At 40.2% G+C, this 22,571-nt stretch overlaps 1 long non-coding RNA gene across 2 annotated transcripts; it reads right to left on the minus strand.

Moving 5' to 3' along the window:
- Window positions 1-77: 77 nt before the first annotated feature.
- On the minus strand, window positions 78-21,232 carry LOC130558775 (uncharacterized). Of its 2 annotated transcripts, XR_008963492.1 has the most exons (6): window positions 21,142-21,232; window positions 6,836-7,139; window positions 6,281-6,372; window positions 4,720-4,849; window positions 2,786-2,853; window positions 78-1,190 (listed from the first exon to the last, which is right to left on the minus strand). It is a non-coding gene; the product is annotated as an uncharacterized LOC130558775 (long non-coding RNA). The 2 variants fall into 2 exon arrangements; XR_008963491.1 differs by having other exon boundaries at window positions 78-2,853.
- Between the last annotated feature and the right edge of the window lie 1,339 nt (window positions 21,233-22,571).

The raw sequence follows: 22,571 nt of genomic DNA on the forward strand, positions 1-22,571 counted from the left end.
AATGAAAATTGATATTTAGTAATAGTATTTTTAATACTATTTAATAGTATTATTAAATACTTACATAATTAGCACTATTAATAAACAATAACAATTGTAACTTACAACGTATTAAATAAATATTATTTTGGATATTGAGAGTAACTATTTTGACAGTTGTTTTATTGCATAAAAAATACATATCAACAAAGTTTGTTCCTCCTTCATTGGAAATGCCTCGACATTTCAGTTCTTGAGCAGTGTACAGAAATACTAACACCCCCAGTGTCGTAAATAAGTAATAATCTGCATCGCACTGCATGTTTTGACAGTCCTACACATATCTGTCATACGTACTGTATGAAGTAAAACAGTCAGTGAAATATTATGCAACAACACAGCATGAGCTTTGCCCTCGAACATGCTTTGTTTCTCTCGTCTGGTTGGGTGTGCACGTTTGGGGCGATCAGGTCTGGGCACACAATGTCCGAAAGACACGGTAAATCGGGCCTTCCCTCGTGTTTTGGATCCGTTCCAACAAAGTGCAGCTTCAGGGCTCTTCGGGTGAATCAATGCATCTGAAATCTGCAGACACAGGGCAGGATGTGTTTGTGCAAGCCCTCGTGACGTTGGAAAGAGGAAGTAAGATGTTTAGTCACGTACCCACAGCTCGCCGCGCCCTTCTCAACGAACATCAAATCTCTTGGCCCGTGGCCAGGACTTGTTTTCACCCCCACGCACTCGGGCTGCCTGATGGAACTTCGGCACGGTGGCGTGTTTTGTGCCCTTGAAACTGTAAATATTGTCTCTCCTTTCCAGCCTGACAACTAATTCCTCTTGCATTAACCTTTAAGGCTTATCAGATTTCACGTCAACACATTGTGGTGTCACTCAAGGGCAATGTTCCTGAAATATTAGCCGGAAGGTCACCTCTTGATATTGTGTCAACGGATCGTGACTCGGCATTTCTAACGCCATACTTCGAAAAGCGCCAACCTCGATGCTTTTTCATGTCACGGTGTCATTGTATCGAAAAACAACATCAACTTTCGATTCTTGCTCGATGCTGCGACCGTGCGTCAAGGTGTTTTCTTTCCCCTATGTGTCCCAGCAGCACACAGTCTCGAGTGTTCTCGTGTCTCTCCCTCCACGCGATGGCCCATTTTCAGTGTTATATAACCCGTGTGCTACAGATGTTCCAGGACGCAGCGCTGTAAACAACACAAATGAAATATTGATTTTCTTATATAAGTTGCAAATATAACATCGCCAGAATTCCTTTTTATCTGGAGTGTCTGAAGCTGTTAAACGGCAGTAAAACCTTGACTCAGACACATTCAGAGAGACGCAGACGTCTGGGCTATAAAACGAGGGGGCATGCTGAAACGTGTACGTGCTTTATGCTTCACTCAAGTGTGTGGCGTAAACCCTCTGACACGATGTCATTTCACCCTGTTTTTACTAGCGCAGACGGTCTGTGAAATCTCCTTCCCTCCTTTTGATTGGCTGTACATTTCTCAGGAAATGGTAACCATGGCAACTCCTGCGCTCACCAGGATAGCCCCACTGACAGGCCACATCCTGTTTACCGCGTTGCTATTTTTTCCCTCCGCCTCATGAATTCAGCAGTGAATATTTTGTGTTGTGACTTACATTCTATTGTGTCACCTCCGCTTTTGTGATTATTAATCGTCTACACTGCATTTGTTGACATGCACATTTTACTGTCACGTACACTTGATAAAATGTTATTAACCTTCTTAAAATCACCAGACATTTGTATGTTGTATCTGGTTGTAATCAATTATTTACATAAAACCTGATATGTCTTGTATTGCACGTACGGTATGTGATGATGCTGTGTGTTCTTACTTATTTAGCCAACAAACACCTATTTTGATTCTGAAAAATGCGAGTTTACATGAATAAATAGAAAACCTTTTTTCATAACTAAGAATTCCCAACAGTTTGATGTATTTGTCTAACTGTGACGAGTTATTTCTGTAGCACTCTCAGAGTAAAAAACAAATTCTCGTTTTTTCGGAGCGGACGTTTCGTGACACAGAGGAGGTAGAGCAATTATAAAATGGAGGAATTCAGTCAAAATGGAGGCTTGAGAGAGAGAGAGAGAGAGAGAGAGAGAGAGAGGAGCAGAAAAAATGTGCTCGGCGTCTGGAATCTGGGGCTAGAGGCTGCAGAGGTGATGTCATTGGAGCAGGGGAGCTCGGAGAAAAACAAGTCTCTTTCTTTATTCAGATCCTCTTTGCCGTCCCAGCGGGGGCGGGTTGGTGGGGCGGGGGGTTGGCAGGCAGCCGTGGAAGGGGCTGCTGGGAAATGGTAAAGGATGCCAAGCAGGCTCTGCGGCCAACATTAGTGGCTCACATCTTTGTTCTCTGAAACCTGGTGTGCTGCCAAACGGCTCATTTTAGCTCCCCGCCATGATTACACTGGATGTAGGCCAATTCCTGAGAGCTCGCAATACTCGCCCCTCTCTCGCTCGCCTTCAAAGGCTCGCTGCCAAACATGCAGCAGTTTCCATGGCGACGGCGAGCCGAACATAAAAAGTAAGTAATGATTCGGGCATGGCGCCAGATGTGCCACATGTGCAACCGTAATAAAACAAAAATGATGAAGTAGAAAAGGCCAGAGACCCGTCTGGTAATTCAGCCTGCAAGGGTGGTTAAAAATGACGAGGAGGAGGATAAATACAAACGAAAACCGCGTTTTTTTCCCCAGGTGCGCAAAACATGCGACCGAGATGCCATGCGGCTGCTTGGCTCCAGTGGGGGTAAGGGAATGTTTTCACCTGTTCTTCAGCCGTCCGACTGCTTGCAAAGCAACAGCACATCTGTCCTTGATTCGATTCATTCATGTCTGCAAGACAAGAAAATAAGCAGTACAAGCTAACGGTCATAAATACAAGCGATGGTGCTTCTTCCTTTTTCTAAAAAGAAAAACACCAAGACAATAGTTTGATAGGGAAACTTAAATATTTCACTGGAATTTCCCTTCGTGAAATGAGAAATGTTCATGCGGCCTCTGCCGAAGCGTATAAGAAGCAATGCTGTCATTGACAGATGAAAAGCGGTGTGGTTTCCTGTCAAAACTCCCCGTCATTTCCACATACAGCGTGACATGTGCTTTCAAAAGTTCGCATTTAAATATTATAATTGAGAGGTCGACTGACTTGTACAGGAAATGCACATCTGACTCAAAACTGGGTTGCGGAGCCAAAATAAGAGCTTCTGTAGAGTCGGTTAATGCCAAGAGTTTAGCGGTTAACTGTCAAGTGCTTTAAAATCGCTCATTTCGAAGTTTGATCTCCATGCCGTTGGCATCTGTTTTTAATATAGTGTTTTCCACAGTATGGTCACAATTTTATAGACATTCCTGTCAAATAAACACTAAATGTAGCTCTTCGTTGTGCGTCAGACACAAGTAAACACTTTATTTTCCATTCAGCAAACATCTGCAGTAAATCTGGACACGTTCTGACTCACATTAGGCCTGATGCAGAACTCTGAGACTAATGTAAACACATGTTAGGACGTGACGCTAAGCTGATTGAATTATTACTGGATACACTCATAATAAATCTGATCAAAGTTACTGTGACAAATGCATAAATGAATCACGTGTTCTTTAATTTCATCTCATTATCTAGTGATACAATCAAATCAACGATTGTTATAACCTCCCGTGATTCATATGTATTTGATATGATGTTACACAACTTCCCTGACACAGATGAATGAATCCGGTGGAGTTACAGGTGTACTGTATCTGCAGCTTTATGGAAATCAGGTGTGGGTAGTTTGTCTTATTTTACACTTTCACTTTCACAGGCATTCATGGAACAAGCCCGATTCAAACCAATGATTCACCCAGAAAGTATTTTTGCCCATTTAACTGCAGGGACATTTTGTAAGAGGGTTAATAATAACAGGGTATTTTTTTGTATTAGTCAGCATACTTTTGCGATTGCTCAACTTCAAATTACTGACTGATTAACCTTCAATTAACTCTACTTTAGAACCGGAACACATGATTGCCAGTCAGACGGCACACACCCAGTCCGATAAAACTAGAAAGCAGAGGTGAAAGACACAAGCTAAATCACCCACGGCATCTTTAGGAATGAGGCGACCTGGAAACAAAAGTGATTAAATGGTTTTCAACAAAGATTTCTATCTGTGAAAGACGTTTAAAGTTTTCAATGAACAGAACTTTATTTATACCGTCAGAAAACACAACGACAAATCAGACCAACTGGAAAAGATCGGTACAATGGAATAGTAATTGGACGAAGCTCTTGTCAATCAAAATTTTCAGGAAGTAAGATAATGTGTAACTTGAGTGTAAATGAAATACAACGTTACTATAAAAGAAGGACATAAATATGACGTGCCGTTGGGTTTTCTGACAATAACACCACCATACGATCCATGTCATCATTTTTATAGACCACTTTGCAAGAAGTCAACACTGGACCGGAAGCATTTGTATACAAATAAACATATTGGTTTAACATCTTGATTCATTATAAATGTTCTGTTGGTTGAATTTTGTTGAAACGTTCGTGGAGTGTTAAAAAGTAACACAGGAAGTTCTTGTAGACCAGCGCTGGATCATCGTTGTTTACATTTTCCAAAGTGGTCTATAAGCCACAGCATTTCTAGAGGACCGTGCATCGTTGTTTCAAACATCAAATACACCTCAAGCTCTCATCATCTATCTCACCTTACATCCAGTAAAAGTTGATCAGAAGGCATCGGTATGGCTTTAATTATCTCCTTCCTTGGATCCCTTCAAATGTGTCAAAACTGCTGGAGATCACTGTCACGCCCAGCCAGCGTTATGACTGTCACCACTGGAGAAAGAAGCAGAGAAAGAGAGAAAATGTGTCACGAGCGTCCGCGGCACGGCGGATATGGCTGTTAGCTGCGGCGACTGGGCCTCGCTCGCTTGTACACTTCAAAGTACGGCTTCTTTTCAAAACAGATTTCTCTCAGAAGCCAGTGACAGAATTAAATTGAGAGAGAAACTTGAAAGGAAGCGTTACGGTGTGTACCGTGCACACTCGGGTTTTCAGAATAATCTCTCTATGTGCACTTTCATCTGTGGCCACGGCTGTCATCACCCGTGATACTGACGCTACAGCTTTGGTTCATTTGATCAGGGTTATCACTCACTGATTTAACAAAGAAACTGACAACGAAGGTCTTAAAATGTCAGATGTGAAGTCTCACTTAGCCGGACAAACAGGATCAAATCTGGTTCGAGTCGCAGTTACTGCAGACTGACATGTAAAGTGACCAAACCAAGTTTAGGTTTTGCGTGCAGTTTGGGGCCGAATAAATCTGAAAGAGATGATACCACAACAACAAAAAATGTGTTGTACAGAAAACATGTGTGCCGACTTTCTAAAAGCAAAATGCATTTACTTGTTAATATCTAGTTTATTTATAAATTAAATAAAACCTCATTTTCAAAGATTTTGTTATTTCTTCTTTGCAATAGTGGCACATTTAAACATGATTTTGAACCATGAAACCATGCTGCCGATCTGACATTCACAAATGCTTCACTTTCACCGAGGATAAACACACTGACAATAGGGCTGCAACTAAAGATTGTTTTTATTGTTGACTAATCTAAAAAAAAAAATCGGCTACTCGACTAGTCCGTGATTTATCTACTGGTTGTTTTCGATTGGTCAATTTATCTAACACTTTCCCTGCTAATCGATTAATCTAGCGATTTTCCCGATTAGTCGACTGTTGTTTCCGTTTGGTTGACTTACCTAGCGCTTTTCTGGCTGGTCGACTAATCTGCCGATTTTCCCGAGATTTGTTGACTAATCTAACGATTATTTTTCGATTAATCCGGGGGAAGGGGTAATCCCTCCATCCAATCACTACTGCGTCCGAGGCTCGCGATTGCTGTTTGCCGGTGTATTATACTTTCTCTTGTTCTGCTGATTAATTTACACACGCCCGGGAACAGAAACTGCCATTACAGCAGATAAACGTAAATAATATGACGCGTCGACGCATTTCTCGCACGTTGCAGCCCTAGCTGACAATGATTTTGTGTGGTGAATTATTGTCTGCCTAGAAAATAAATTGACTGACATTTAAATTTAGTTTTATAACATAAAAGTTGGTACTGTGTTTGGTCATCTTAAGTTTATGTTCGAAATTGAACATCGAAATAGATGCAATTTGCTTACGTAATAAACCTTCCCATACATCTTACGGTGTGTGATTGACTGCGCAGTAGTTTGAATTATTTTTTGTACCTCATCCTCAGGCTGCAGACATATTCATCATCCGTGACGGCGGGCTGATGGAGTCTGACCTTCCCCAGAGAAAGACGCTCTTGAGTTCAGACCTCCAAAAAATCAAGAATAAAATGTCTATGTATTTGATCAAGTCAGATGTTTGAACAGCAAAACCCCACATGACATGTGATCCAAATCTTATGCGGTTTGAGATCAAATGAACATGTCATTCAGATTTTATGAAATATGTTTTAATCAGATTTTTACGTAATCTGGGATTCAATCCAAATATATCTAACAACCACAGCTGTTTAAAATCACTCATTGACAAATAATTCATTAGTGAGCCGTTTCAGACTGTACATACACGAATATAGTTTACTTTGAGCTGTAGTCAAACTTTATTTTTAAACGTACAGTTCTTCAGCGTTAGTTTAAACTCTTGATGCAAATCTATCAAGCTATGCCCTTATATTTATATACTTAATATATTCCAAATCCAAATCATGTGGCATGTCCAAAGAAACTTTCTAGTCTGCAGTATCCATTGGATTACACATTAACTCCAGTCACCTTGCACGAGGTCTCCGGTCGGCACGCTGGTTTATCTGACCTCATATATGGACACGTAAATCGTTGGATCACAAAGGCCATGCGGTCGAACAAAGCTCGAGTTGTTTGAGAGTGTCAGGCGATCGGCCACACCCAAAGCGATGACAGAGGCGTGTGAATGAATGCAGGGCCACATCAGCAGAGACGGGTGTATAATGGGCGTGCAGGTTTGACATCGCCGGAGTTCAGCAGCAGTTCAGCCTGACATCCATTATTCATGTGACCCACATGCACCTTTGAGCAGGAAGGTGCCTTATCTTCAGCTCTATGAGATAGAGAAATTATTAAGTGTGTGTGTGTGTGTGTGTGTGTGTGCGTGCGTGCGTGCGTGCGTGCGTGCGTGCGTGCGTGCGTGCGTGCGTGCGTGCGTGTGTGTGTGTGCATAAGATAAACAATAGTATTGTATCACATAAACATAACACAGGGAAGTATTATGACCGACAAAAATTCAGCTCTGAACTTTTTAAAGCATTTGAACACTTGAGTCACTCTTATAATGAACGTCACTGCATGAGGAAACAAAATATCTTTATGATTTTTGACAAACAAATGTCATTTGTTGTCACAAAAAAAACAAGTTTTTTTTTCAGTGGGTGTTTTTAAACATTTTGCATTCGTCAACGTCTTCATTTGTCAAATTCAGGCTCCAGATAGTAGACACCAAATTAAATAACAAATATGTGTTACACCTAAATATATAAATGACATATTAAATTGATACAATGAAACTAATGTAACTGACATGTAAGTAATGTGAGAAGTGACACATGCGTCTCGGAGAGAGGCTTTAGTAGCATTTGTTTCTATCAATTACAAAGTTAAATAAAATGCAACTTTTTGTGTGATTGTAAAAAGATGTATAAATAGAGAGAGACGGGGGAATTGTTTTAATCTCTGATAAACAAACCGTTAAGAGTTGCATGAGTCTCTGTTTAGCCAAATTGTTTTTTTCAGTGGCTGTGAAAGTGTGAAAGTGTGAAAGAGAGAAAGCGAGAAAGCGAGAAAGTCAGAAGAACTGGGCCAGCAGTCCATATATGAGCACATTAAGGGAAGTCCGAAAGAAAACTCCCCACCCAGTAAAACCACAGGGCCATGTCAGCGACGCATGACCTCATGGAAGGCTTGCTTTGTTATCGCTCCAACACTCAAAACAGCACATTTCCCCTCCCCCTCACACACAAACAAACACACACACACACACACACACAATTCAAAGGGTGTTGAAACACAGAACATAAACAAGTGTGACACTGATGTCAGATAAACAATGAAACGGCAGAGAACATGCAAGTGAAGAATCTTTTCTTCATCTCACACAGAACACTTTTAGGGGAAATTCTGAACTTTTAGGCCAGTCTGAGACTCTAGATAAAGAACAACCTCCATTTCCCTTTCAGATATTAAAGATATATATATATATTCTCTTTCCTTTCTTCAACAGATCTATTCCTTCTTGTCCTGGTTTTAACCAGTGTTGGGTGTAGTTACTAAGTAATTAGTTACTGTAATTTAATTACTTTCCCCTTAAAAAAGTAAAGTAAGGGATTACTCTTATTTTTCTGTAATTTGATTACAGTTACTTCTGATGTAATTGAACTAAATACTGTGTAATATATTCAAAAGTGGAATTGACATCAAAATTATAAATCTAACTTTAAAATGTATGCTTTAATGTCTCCTTCTCACATTTGTATACTTTGGTCAGTTAAAAAGAATAATTTATGTCGTTATTTGTTATCTATTTGAATGAATTACAAGAGCTGTTTCATGTCTATCCTTGAATCACTTAACTAATTAAGGTTGATGTAGGATATAGAAAGTAATTAGTAATGAGTAATTAAATACTTTTTGGAGAGAGTCATTTGTACAGTAATCTAATTACACTATTGAATATGTCATTAGTAACTAGTAATTCATTACTTCTTCAGAGTAACTTACCCAACACTGGTTGTAAATGGATTTATTCTGTGAATCCGGCAAGATAGCGAGAGGGACCCGACACTCCCAAACACAATGATTAACCCAGATAACCCGTGCTTATCAAGACGAGGTTAACCCTTAACTACAGACATGTGTAAATGTTTGACCCACTGCGGTTCTTCAAGCATTTATCATCACCATCATAAACCATCATTATCATCTTTATTGCTCAGACTTGAGGTCAGGTGATGAAATACTAAACCTAGAGCATGATCGACAGAACCGATGATGTTTGCTTTAATAAACACCACTGAAAATCACATCAACGAGGCCTTGCTGTCTCCTTCACTATATTCCAGACTTGAGATTTGTAAGTTAACAAGCGTCTGTGTCATGGAGACCGGGGAATTCCAATAAACTGAGGAATCCGCATGTCAAACACGAATCTATGTGTCACCCGGGCAACTGCTACTGCAGAGGCGACGTAATAGACACGAGACGTATAATAAATCATCAGACAGTTATACATTATAAAATGCGCAACTTATGCAAAAACAAAAGAAAGAGTTTGAGAAGACATGTCAACAGTGTGTCAAACTGAGCTCAGATTTGTCTCGTCTGCGATCAAAAGTCGATATTATTGAAGATCTCAATATCAACTCAAACATTTCTCATCCCATTTACTTGGTTTATTTGACCTCTGCAACCATTCAACAAATACACTTTCATTTCATTCTCCTTTATTTTTCCTACACTCTTCAAAATAAAGGTTCTTAAAAGGATGCCATAGAAGAACCATTTTTGGTTCCACAAAGAACCGTTCAGCCAAAGGTTCTTTAAAGAACCATCTTTTTCTTACCTTTTTATCATTTGAAGAACCTTTTTTTCGCCACAAAGAACCCTTCTGTGAACCAGAAAGGTCTTCGGATTATAAAGATTTTTTATGGAACCATTTAGACAAAAAAAATCATCTTTAAGAGTGTAAGAGAAACATCTGAGACTTAAGTTGATACCTAAATGAGAACTTCAGAGACACGAAAGATGTAGCGATGAGCGATAATGTTGTAATCTGGGTTAGATAAACACACACATCACTCGTCTACACACACTCGAACGGAAGGTTTGATGTGTTTTTCCGTCGAGCATGACGGGGGAGTACAGGGCCTCAGTGAGCATGCTCAGTACTGCGGTCACATTACGCACGACAGGACTCTCCCATCTGCTGATGCAGAGATCTGCCCACTGACACACACACACACACACACACACGCACACACACACACACACACACACACACGCACACACACACGCGCACACACACACGCACACACACACTCCCTCCGGGCGTATTTCCATTCAGTCTAGTGAGCAGCGAGTCGATTTACCGTGTGGCTAAAAGAAAAACACAATAAAATATCCAGCATGCATTGCACTGCACTTCCACGTGCACACACGCACACACGGTCTGGATCGTACAGACGGGCTTTGCATACTCGCTCTGCATGCAAACAGTCCGGTGTCAGTGCGAGGTCGCCGAGCATGCACTTGTTTACTTTATCAGAGCGCATGCATGAGTCACACACAGGATGAGTGATGAGTCAGAGCGCCAATGCATTCTCTCCTGACCATTAACCCTGCGGCTGGACTCTTAAAGGGGAAGTGTCTTCTTTCCACTCAGGTACAAACCCAGAGAACGGTGATGGGGGTTAAGTTAGTCACGAGGTTGACATTAGAGCTACGATGTGCTACTCCTCCAGAAACCTCTAAACAAGCCTATAGCGTGTGTATATTTGAGACTAACTCTTATGCAACGCCGGCGGGAGAATTTTGATGAGTCATCATGCACTACGCAGATTCTTGCCCAATCAAACAGTCTCCAGTAGATTACATTTAAAATGCAAACTAACATAACTTTAGATGACCCCAAAGCTAACACACATGGACTATGAGGCCGATTCTGATTAGCTGGGTGGCTAATGTGTTCAAGGGGGTTGCTAGGGTGTTGCTAAGTGTGGTTTGACAGAAATCTAGCTGTACATTGATCAAAGCCAGAAATGTATGAACGCTTCTTGTATTTCATCACAGTCACACTGCTAACGCTTCACATCTTCTTCAATAAAGCCGATGTCACTTCCTGGAGAACAACTGGCCTAGTTTAGATAAAACGAGACTATTAAAAATGTATATGACTACTAATAAATAAATGATCGCCTAAACATTGTATTTAAAACTTTTCAAGTAAAAAAACAATCAAGTGAATATTTTACAGAATTCAGAGACAAACATGCACCCAAACCAAATTAATGAAATGATTATAAAATATCGAAATGCACCCACTGTTTACACAATAATGCAATTTCCATCAAAACATGAATGCAAATGTACTGCACATTGTAAAGGAGGCGATACAGCAAGAAATCAGGAAGTGAAAGTAACAGCCAATGCATCAGCAGCAGTGACACGAGGCTGCTGTGGGCGGAGTTTGGCGCGCTCTCTGAGCTCTGATTGGCATGACGGAGGGAGGGGGTTCGAGTCAAAGCTAGGCCACTGTAAGCGGTGCCGGTTCTGCGCACTAACAGGAACAAAAAGGTCACAGTTTAAGCAGATAAATACGTCTGGGGGGAGTCAGCTGATGCCCGCAGCTGTGCCGGGGAACATCAATTTAAGCCTTGTTCTGCTTCACCCCCCCATAACGCACTGATTTAGGAAAGTAGGCCATCTGCATCAAAGCTCATGGCTGGAGTCTCCTGGAGTCAAGAGTCCGCTCTGTTTACATCAGCGTGCTACAGAACGCAGCGCCGCATTGCACAACACCAATGGCAACCGGGCTTACAGTATATAAAGGCCAGGATGCATTTACATTTTCATTGCTTTGTTGTTGTTCGGTCGTTCTGTTCACCGTATACTTCTCCAGCAGATTTAAAGCAAACCTCACAAACCCTCTAAGCTTTGCTAAAGATGAGAATGCCTGGATGCATTTAACACTCAAACTGTTTGCACTGCTCATTAAAAACATAATGTGTTTTTAATTGAAAGGAAGTCAAGACTGCAAATTATAACTGCATTTACAAATACTGTAGTACAATATAGAATTTATTTACTAGAGTAAACCGCCGTAAAAATTCTACAGTGATACTACGTGTTTGTTAATGTAATATACTTGTAGTTATATAGTATAATTTAGTTAGTACATACTAGACAATAAATAATATAGTCCATTTATATATACAGTATATATACAGTATATATATATATATATATATATATAGTATAGTAGTATACATAGTGAATATTCAACCTTTGCATTGAGATCTGGAATCAATCTGTTGGTTTGAGAATACGGTGGAGGGCTCATGAATGCTCTTCTGCATCGTGAGAGGCATTATTCAGCTGAAATGTGCATTGTGAATGTTTGCACGTGTGGGGTTTAAAAGTGCTGCTCGCAGCAGTATGCCGTCAGGCTACACCTACCACAAAACATCAGTCGACTCTCAGCGGCAATTTCACAGTTTCTTGCTGAATTATTCATAAACAATACGAGAGCTCTCTTAAGATTTTCCGAACAAAACATCGCTGTGTACTTGCCTGCAATTGCACCTTTCGTTCTACAGATGGGAATAACCATTCAAACTGCGCTGCTTTCTAAGTGATCGTATAACTTGCTAAATGTGATACAATGATGCTTTAAACTACTTGCAAAATTAACTTAAATATTATTGTAACGTATTAGGGCTGTCAAACGATTAATCGTGATTAATCGCATCCAGAATAAAAGTTTGTGTTTACATAATATATGTCGGTGTAGTGTGCATATTAATTTTGTATTTATGAACACATACACATAAATGCATATACTGTATATAAGAAAAATATAAAATATAACAATTAATGAACGTTTATTTAGAATTAAAATTGTTGGTAAATATAAATTAATACATTTAAAGATTTCCTAAATATATAGACAAGTATGTGTATGTTTTGTGTTTATAAATACAAAATTAATATGCACAGTACACAAATATATATTATGTAAACACAAACTTTTATTCTGGATGCGATTAATCACGATTAATCGTTTGACAGCCCTAAAACATATTAGTTATTCTCAATTACAGACTCAAACATCTGAAACGTGAACATCTCTTGTGCACTGGCAAGATGTGCTGCACATTTCTCTCAAAATCTGACGAGGAGATACATCATCGCTGAGGAATGAATCATCTGAGCTGTCTGCCTCTCGTGACTCACACACACAGTGAAAGAGATTATGAAACCATGCGGTGGCGGCCCACGTGGATTTCATCATCTACCTTCACTCGCGCAGGTGCTTTCCCGAGCTGACACTGTTTTGTTGTTTAAAATTCCCCTTGAAACCGATAGATCACGAGATTGACAGATCTCCTAACAGAGCTTTCTACTCTCAAATCGGACTCGGATAACCCCAGAGAAGAGAAATAAGATGCAGATTTACTCCTACTGCAAAGATCAGATCACATGTAAGGGATCATGTACAGGCAGCAGGTTCTTATCGCAGAAATAAGCCCCGACAGTTAAATAAGACCCCCTGAAGGGGATTATTTCGAGATAACAGCCGGCTGCTTGTACATTATCCCGCATATTACACGGCTACTTGCCACATGAGAAAAAAACTGGACATAAAATGTGAATTTGAAATATTTTATTAGCTTATTTACCGAATGCAGACCTTCTGCGAGGAAAAGCCGTTTACTTTCGGTTTTGAGGTAAGAAACGACGTTCAAATGTCACGAACAGGCAAATTGGTTTAATCGTTTGTAAATATAATGTCATGTATGTTATTAAAAGACATATTATTTATATTCAGTTTGTAAAGAAAACTGTCAAAATGATTTGCTACATTTGGGGTACCGTGCGATATTAGTTTTGAGAGGTTGTTATCTGCGAATAACCTGCAAATGTCGCGACTGGCCAATCAGAATCAAGCATTCTAACGAGCCGTGTAATAAATTTGGATTAACACTTTCATATCCCCTCATTAACCTCTTCATACACAGATGTAACATCTATACATTTATTTATCAATATATTTTTAACTCTATCATGTTTATATTTACGAGGTGAATTTGTACGCTTGTGTATGATCTGCTTTAGCGTCAGTGACGGTGAGGTTTAGGGGCGGGGTTAGGGGCGGGCTTTCCCATTTTTCTTGTAATCCTGTGTTTTTCGTTGAATTCACATTGAATGACTGCATACAAAATTACCACTGTTTAATTTGAGATCAGATTGGAAATTACAGTAACAAAGTCCATAAGAATACTGCAGAATTTATCCATATGTTTTCTGTATTGTGTTGTTTCGAATTCACAGAATATTCTGGAATAGTTTTTTTATTATTATTCTGGAATAGTAAGCAAAAGCCTCGTGTCATTTAAATAAGACAACATTCACTCAAAAGGACTGTTAACATTTTAATAATGTGAAAATGCAGAAAGAAGACGATTCCACTGCAAATTCAACATCATCTCACCATCCCTCCATCTTCACCACACAACGTCTCCGCTTCACATAACGCAGAACTTAGCTGTTACTTGGCAACATGGTACCAGTTGCCACATTTAGCTCGGTTTCCATGACGACAGGATTCACAAACACGGTACGATGGAATGCCTTTGTACCGGTATCCTTGGAGAGCTTGAGCTCATGCAACATACAGACTGTTGGCGCACTGAATGAAAAAATCATAGTAAAACATGGCGCAAATAAAATAAAATTACATAAATAATTGACATAACATAAGTAAAATGTAATTAATAAATGTGCACACGCAAATACATATAATATATCAGCAAAAATGCAATAGCCTTCTGCATCTTACAATTCTTTTATAAAAAAATGGATGGTAAATATGGATTTGAATTTAAATGATTTAAAAATGCGTAAAGTCGAAGTCAGTCGCGGTCACAACAAATATACAAATATATATCAATTCAAAATGCCGTTAATGATTAGGCCCAAAATACACTTTAATGCAAATGCTTGTAAAGTAAATGTGTCATATATTCTAGAAAATGTTGGGATGTTTCGACACCTGGTCGGGTCATATATGGACAAAATAAACCTATAAGAATTTTCAACTGTTGTATTAAACCAATGGTTGGGTTTGTCCATATTTGACCCAATCATGGTGGAAAACAGCCCAGCCAACAGTTTAAAGAGAAACCAGACCGACATGTTCATACAGTCAACTACCTGCATATGAACACATGTGGTTTAAAGAGAAGACGTTACAGACACGAGGTCCAGTCGCTCAGCGTTCAGTCCACGTCTCACCGCAACACATCAATTATTCATATCCCAAAGCTCATACAGACTGTCTGTCCAACTCATCCACAATAAAACCACTCCAGGACACACAGAGATTGGATTTCCCAAATGAAACATTCCCGTTTCAGTACTTTACAGAGGCGACTATGACAGGATGATAAAACACTGAAAGTCTCAAATGCATTTATGAGCCGACAGCTCTGTCAAAGGTTTCTCTAGAGATCTGTGTGTTAACATTGCATTAAAAACATCACACTTCCATCTGATAAAACTCACGAAACATGCTGAGAAGAACATCTGGGTTATGTGCGATCGCAAAATCAAACGAATATCATGCGTAACGCAATAATGTTATTCATATTTAAACCTGTTTTTAGGATTCGATAAATTCATGTTCTCCTTTTGTTGTCACATACCACACACACACAATGCAAAAATACACAATGAAATTGTTTCAATGTAACACTGCGATGATTTTTTTAATGTTATAGTGCTTGAAAATAATTCTTTTTCTCATTCAATGACAAAAAAATGTAGAGTTTAATTATTTACAAACTGAACTTGTGAGGGTTACCAAACCATCTATTTATGTGACCGAGTCAAATCTAAAATGAACTATGGTAAACTTTACTATCACTTGGATGTAATGTTATGCAATCCAGCAACATTTTAATCCACTGTAAATGTTGTTAGTAAAAAGTCAACGCATAAACCTACAAATACATCCAAAAAACAAAAATGTAATAAATCTCTTGAGTATCTTAAACAGTCAAAACCATTTCCTTCAGCTTTAGTTTGCAATCCTTCATAAACCCATCGCACTTCCATCTAGCAGGCGAAAATGAGTATGAGAGTCATGAGTAGTATGTCCGAAACCTCAGTATGCAAAAAACACTTTTTGACACTTTTCTATCCCATGATGCCACAGGAGCTGAGCAACGGATTTCAAAAGTAAATCAAATAAATATAGTGGAAAACTTTAAAGCGGACGTCCAATAAATGAATTTCTTGTGACTAAATGATGTTTTTATCAACGCTCACACGTAGGTTGTTGTTAATACGTCATATGTCAAAGATCATATGGGTCACATGATCATAAAACATGGCGGGTGCAGTATGTCTCAAATCTATTCATACTACTATATAGAACGTAGTGTTTTAACGGCCGACAGGTAGATACTTATTTAAATTCACTACGTACGGTCTCAGTGCGCCATTTCGGACGCAGCGCCAGCGTGCCTAAGACTCAGAAGCACTAGCGTTAAGTGTTCTCACGAGAGTGTACTCTCCTCTAACACAACACACAACCTCAGTCATTATGAGCTCTACAACAACACCGAACAGATGATGTCATCCAGGACACCGCATCTCAAAGGAAATGACATCATTGCTTCCTTTCTCCGGCCTCAGCGTCTATCATGAGGCTCTGATGGGCGAAATAACTCAGACAACCTGCTTTCAATCAATATCAATCGAGTTTGTCTCGCTGCACAGTTCAGTCACTTCCTCCACCACATTAAAGTCTTCGAGGTTGAAAGACAGAAAGTGCTCTGGTCTACTGGTCATACACGTGTATCCCATTGCAACAGCTTGACCGGATTTCCAAAACGAATAAATGAGTCCGTTCACTAGAAACCTGCAACTAAACTCATTTGCAGAGGATTGCGCTGTAGGCTATGCATTGATAAAGTCCACACGCACATTTGAAGAAACAGAAACCTATGTCATGTTGTGGACACACGGTCGGAGTCCGTAACATCCGAGCTGTGATGCGAGCCGAGGCCGCAGCTGTTGAAAGGTCAAACTCACACGAGACATTCTCGGCATAGTTAGTTCCAGATGTGCTCGAGTGACACGGAGGTCAAACAGTTTCTGCATTGATCTCTTTGAATAAAGCAGATACGCGTGGAGCAAGTATGCGCTTTCTGAGCATCTCAAAGTGTGTGGGAGAAGAAGAAGGGGAGAGAGGACGGGCTGTGTGCATCCGTCAACAAAAGAAGTGGGTTGACTTTCTCTACGCATAAGGTCACGGCTCTTCGGTACGGAAACGGCCCTTCAGAAGGCATCAAAGACTACGAAAACAATCTTATTTCTGTCTTCCGTCAGAAGGCTGAGGAAGAAAAAGCGCTCGCCACACACACAGACGTCTTTGAATATGCTACTGCAAAACATAAGGGTGGCATCCATTTGTAACTGAAACTGCACGAGACGTTTCATTCAGGATATTTGCAATGGGATTGTTGCTCTTACACCCATGGGCAACTCCTTTTCCAATGAAACGAAACCTCAAGAAATGAATAGATCGTGAACTGTATTGACAACAAACAGCCACGTGTTCCTTACTAACACACGCTTGCTAATATTCAATTAAAATAGAAGAATAAAACACAATACACAATCTCATGGTAATTCAGAACTATTTTACAAAGTGGGTCATTCAAATGAATTGTATATGAACTGTATATGGGCAATTCCAGCGCTATGGACGTGACATAAAAATGCTCAGAGAATGTATTTGTTAGGAATATATTGAACTGTTTGTATTTTACTAAACATCAGGAAAATGTCAGTCTATGAACAAATGATCTATTTTAAAAAAGGAAATTAAACGTGCGTTACGGATGTGACAAAAAAGGACACCGTTTTTGGGAGACGACGAACTTAGAATGCACAAACCTGAAGCAATAATACCCAACAAATGGAGAAGGGATGTCTCTTCGTTAAACATAAAATACTTTACTTTCATTTTCATGTGCCGATTTATGAGGAATACGTACCGTAAAATGGCACTTACAGTACCTGACAATAAAAAATCATCCAGTAAAAATAAAACAAATGCTTCAAAAACTTGAAGAGAGACCTCACATGGGTACGAGAACTGTGCTGTTAGCATAGTAAAATCGGTTGGTAAAAACGAAACATTTTCATGGTAAGGTTGACATTTTCACGGAATTGCCCATTTGCTTTCATCACAGTTCATCAGATGGAGCTTCATTCTTGCTTTTTTCTTTTAATGGTAAGAATTCATACAAATTCATCACAGCATCGTAAAACACCCACATTTTCCTGTGGGACCAGGTGGAATTTGAATAAGTATATTAAGCTCAATAGGTTTTTGGCACAGATATTTGGTGTTCTGGTGTACTTCGGGGATCTTTATAAACACGGGTTAACGTCTACGTGTGCATCGATCAACAGTCCAACAATGAGCAGATAGAGCCGAGCGGACTGGATGCTCCTCACAGAGCGCTGCATTCATGAGCAAACAGATCATCCATTCATCCATTCAGCAGTCTTCTGTGTCTCTCTGATCGCTCGACTCCGACTCCAGCTGAAATCTAAAACTACACAGCGTCCATCGCATGCTCTCATCCCTTCAAGAGACAGAGCGAGCAGGAAGAGAGACCTCATTGTTGACGCCAACATTATCCTCCCGGTGCTTTGAGGTGGAAGAATGACTCATGGGATGTGTGGCTCTCAGAACACACATCCCAAACCTTGATGCACTTTCACACTTTGACCTGCGAGTGGAAATGCTAAAACCAGTCTAATATTTAATACTGTGGTCCTTGAGAGAAAGAGTCAGAGATGTCACAAACGTGTGCGTCATGAGAGTTTCAGAAGAGATGTCAACCGTGTGTCAAACTGAGCTCAGATTGGTCTCGTCTGCGATCAAAACTCAATATGATTGAAGATCTCAATATCAACTCAAACGTTTCTCATCACATTTATTTGAACTCTAGAATCTACAATCATTTTACACCTCCGTAGTCTTCAAGTGTGTCAACAATTACACTCTCACTTGATTCTCGTTTATTTCTCAGCCATTTTAAGAGATCTGAGACTCCATCAAATCTCCTGAGGTATAAAAGAGCAAACTGAGAGCAATGACGTTCTCAAAATCGTTCACTAGCCAAACATCAATATCCCACTGTGAAGGGTCAGCGTAATGGTGTCGCTTCCTCTCTCGGCCGGATTTACGCTCTTTTCCTGGTTAGCGTGTTAGCATGGCCGCCGCAGAGCCGCTTTCACTTCCCCCGTTACATTATTTACATTTTTCCCCTCACGGCTCGCCTCCGAAAATCAGGGCATGAGGAAACAAGAGCTCAGCTTGCGTGGAGGTCCCCGGGCCTCAGACCCCACCCACCGGCCCCCCGCTCCCCTCTCACGAGGCCGTACAGTACGACAATTGAGAAGACGTTGAGGCCCGGCCCGGCCCTGTCATTAATCCCTCCCGACACATTTCCTGAGGGCCAGGATTTGTTACGAGTCAGCGCGGCAACCTCAGTATGCAAAACAAGAGCTTTCAGATCTGGCTGTGAGACAGGAAGACAGGAAAAATGAAACCCTTGCGTGTTTATTCAACCTGCTGTTTACCTCTTCTGCTCCGAAACGCAACAACAAACTGAAAGGGAAGTGAGGAAAAGTGCTTCTCTGGGACTTCCTGCCAAGATCTATTAGATAACGTTGACAAGCGTTGGAGTTTTCTATCGCGTCTTTCTCTCGGAGGTCTCTGGCTGTAATGTTTGTTCTTACGGCAGCGTCTCATTACTCCGTGTCATTTAATCTGCCGTGCTGCACTTTCACACGCAGCTGTGTAATGATCCGTCCGGGTGGATAACCATCAACACTGCAGTGACTCACGAGGGGGGGGTGAATGATTTAAAGTGGGTTAAAGCAGTGAATGGCATTCCTGCAGTGTGAATTGAGGCAGGAAACATTATGTATGCGCGTGCACGTGTACCCCGGATACTCTTTCCACCAATCAGCATGTCATTGAGGTTTCTGAAATGCGACTCTGCGTTTGCCCTGACACTCGCAGCACGTGGCATCGGTCTGACCTGAATTGCGTTTGTTACATAAATGCGACAAATAGTGATGCATTTCAATGACCTTAGAATCCTTCTGGGTTCTTACTACTGAAATAGTCATTTCTAATTCAGCCAACATACATGTTTCACATTCGTTCAACATTATCTCTGCTATACGTCGACCTACATGGCAATACAGAACTTTTGAAGGTGTTAAAATTAGAAAGTGTTACAATTATTGCAAACCATTGCGATATGTACATTCGCAATATTTCAATCTTGCAGGCTTTTCATATCGCATATATCACATTATTTGAAAAGTTGCATAGCATGTCGCATTTTTTGGTTCAATATTGTGCAGCCCTAGAAATTTCAACATAATTTTGGACGGACAAAAATGGACGACCGAGCAACTTTATACTTCCTTTCTTTCTCACATCAAGACAAAGACTAAATACTTTTTTGCGCATCAAAATGTTATGCATCATTTACACAGTCCCATGCAGCCCGTTGCATGTTTACGAATTATTTTGGCTATGCTTTGGGCTCCAACGACAAGAAAACTATAGTACCGTTTGACACGTTTGACCATGTTTACATCCATTCTTCAGGATTCACAGATTCAGTCAGCGCAGATAATGCGATGATGCAGATTTCGTCTGGTCCCAAAAGCACAGAGAATAGATTTGTGCTCTGCTCTGATTCGGATGCGTTAGCTGTTAGCATACTAAGCACGTACGCGTCTCTTTACTTTTAGGAAGTGCTCAGGATTGTTGCCCTCCCCGCTGCAGTTTTTGCGCCGCATGACACAGGGGCTTAAGACTGCTTTGGTAATTAACCCCCCCCCATTGCCCCTGCCATTCACCGTCATTATTATTAGAATGACGGCGACTCGGTTTACATTTTCTCAAGGCCTGCTGTGGCACGAAAGCTATTCTCCTTGGCTGCAACGTGATCTAATTCAGCCTGTATGGCTCTTTCTCTCTATCCTGGCAGCGATGACACGCAGCAACGCACTTCTGATTATCTGTTGCAATCTTTCGGCCCGTGTTTTGAAATGTGTGCATAGCTGTTGGGGCACATGCCAAATGACAGAGGCCATATTTTCAGCCAGCATGCATGATAAAAATACAACTTTAAGCCCAAGTATTTACACTCATGCGTCAGAGAGGCACTGTTGAGGCTTAACGTTACCTTTGTAAACAGTTACTGTAAAGCACAATATTTACATACCTGTTCTATAAGGTTTTCTTGTCCTTAAATGTAAATATTTACCAATTACCAACTCATAAGTGACGATACCATTTTGTGGTTTCAGTTGTCAGAAGCTCCAGTAATCATGTGAAAGTAGTAACAGTAAACTGAGGAGTGAAGAGTCAGTGAGTGTATCTATCAGACTGGATCAACAGCGCCCCCTGTTGAAACCAGCAAAGCCACACATTCATATAGTAAACAACCGTGAGCAGGATTATGGGCTGGGCTTTTTTTTTGATGTCGACTAATCCTTTCGTTCATGAAATTGTTTTGGATAATTATTTGCTGTGTTCCTTTGTCTGAAGTTTGTTGATTTATCATTAGTTGCGACCTGAAACCGATCCCACCCAAAACTACTTTCAGTTGCCCAAAGTTCACAATACAATAACAGGCCAGTTTGACAAAGTTAATACAACTACAACTTCTACCATCACTACCACTATCCTACTGCTGCTACTGCTAATAATAATAATAATACCAAAACAAATCATTAAAAGCATGACACTCCCAGATACTACTGTGGTTTTCATTTGTATTAAAACATTATTATTTCCAAAAATTCATGGCAGCACTGTACTTGTGATTGGGGGAACAGTGTTGCTTGTGTGAAATTATCTCTCAACGCCTGCCTCATGATTATGACTGTAGGTTATATTGACAGCAATTAGTATCCTTCCAACAGAAAACGCAAAAGAAGAGCTGCATTGTTTTTGCACACAAAACTAATGCTTATAAATATTAAGAACTAAGCTTTTCCCAAATATAAATGCGCCTCTCAGTATCCTCCCAACACAGACATCTGAAGTCCATCATTAACCCCGAACAAGGAGTTTTTGGCTTTACTAAATTCACTCTTTAAATAGAAATAATTCAGTTCTGTTGACATTTATTGACCCTCACAGAACGCCAAAATGTTCTCACAGCTTTTCATACACAAAGTGAGCAGTACAGTGACATGAGGGTGAATACAAAGTATTCCTTAAAGAACCAATATTTCAGCTGTTTTCCTCTTAGCGTGTTATAAAAGGACACGAGGGGAGCGGCTCTGGTATGAGCTCATGAGTTCATGGAAAATACACCGTCTGTCATTATGTTTTTATTCGAAGGTTCTTGGCTGCAGTCATGTTCTTTTTATTTTTCTCTTTTGCAAAAGTATTCTCCAGTTCCTGTCTCTTGGCAGATCCGAGCAGCAAACTACACCCTCCAAACACCGTAAAAAGAAGGAATCCAGCTGTAGACTGGGATAAAAATAATTGAGTCTCTATTTGTCTTCCAGAAAGAAAGTTTCCAACTCAGCCGAGGCCTTTTCCTCTGCCGCGCTCATAATGAGCCCTTCACTGGTGTGTTTCACACGGATGTAAACAGCTGAACGCTTTCCTTAGAAATAAACTCATTTAAAAAACACAAAA

Source organism: Triplophysa rosa, linkage group LG9 (assembly GCF_024868665.1).
Source record: "Triplophysa rosa linkage group LG9, Trosa_1v2, whole genome shotgun sequence".
NCBI lineage: Eukaryota > Metazoa > Chordata > Actinopteri > Cypriniformes > Nemacheilidae > Triplophysa > Triplophysa rosa.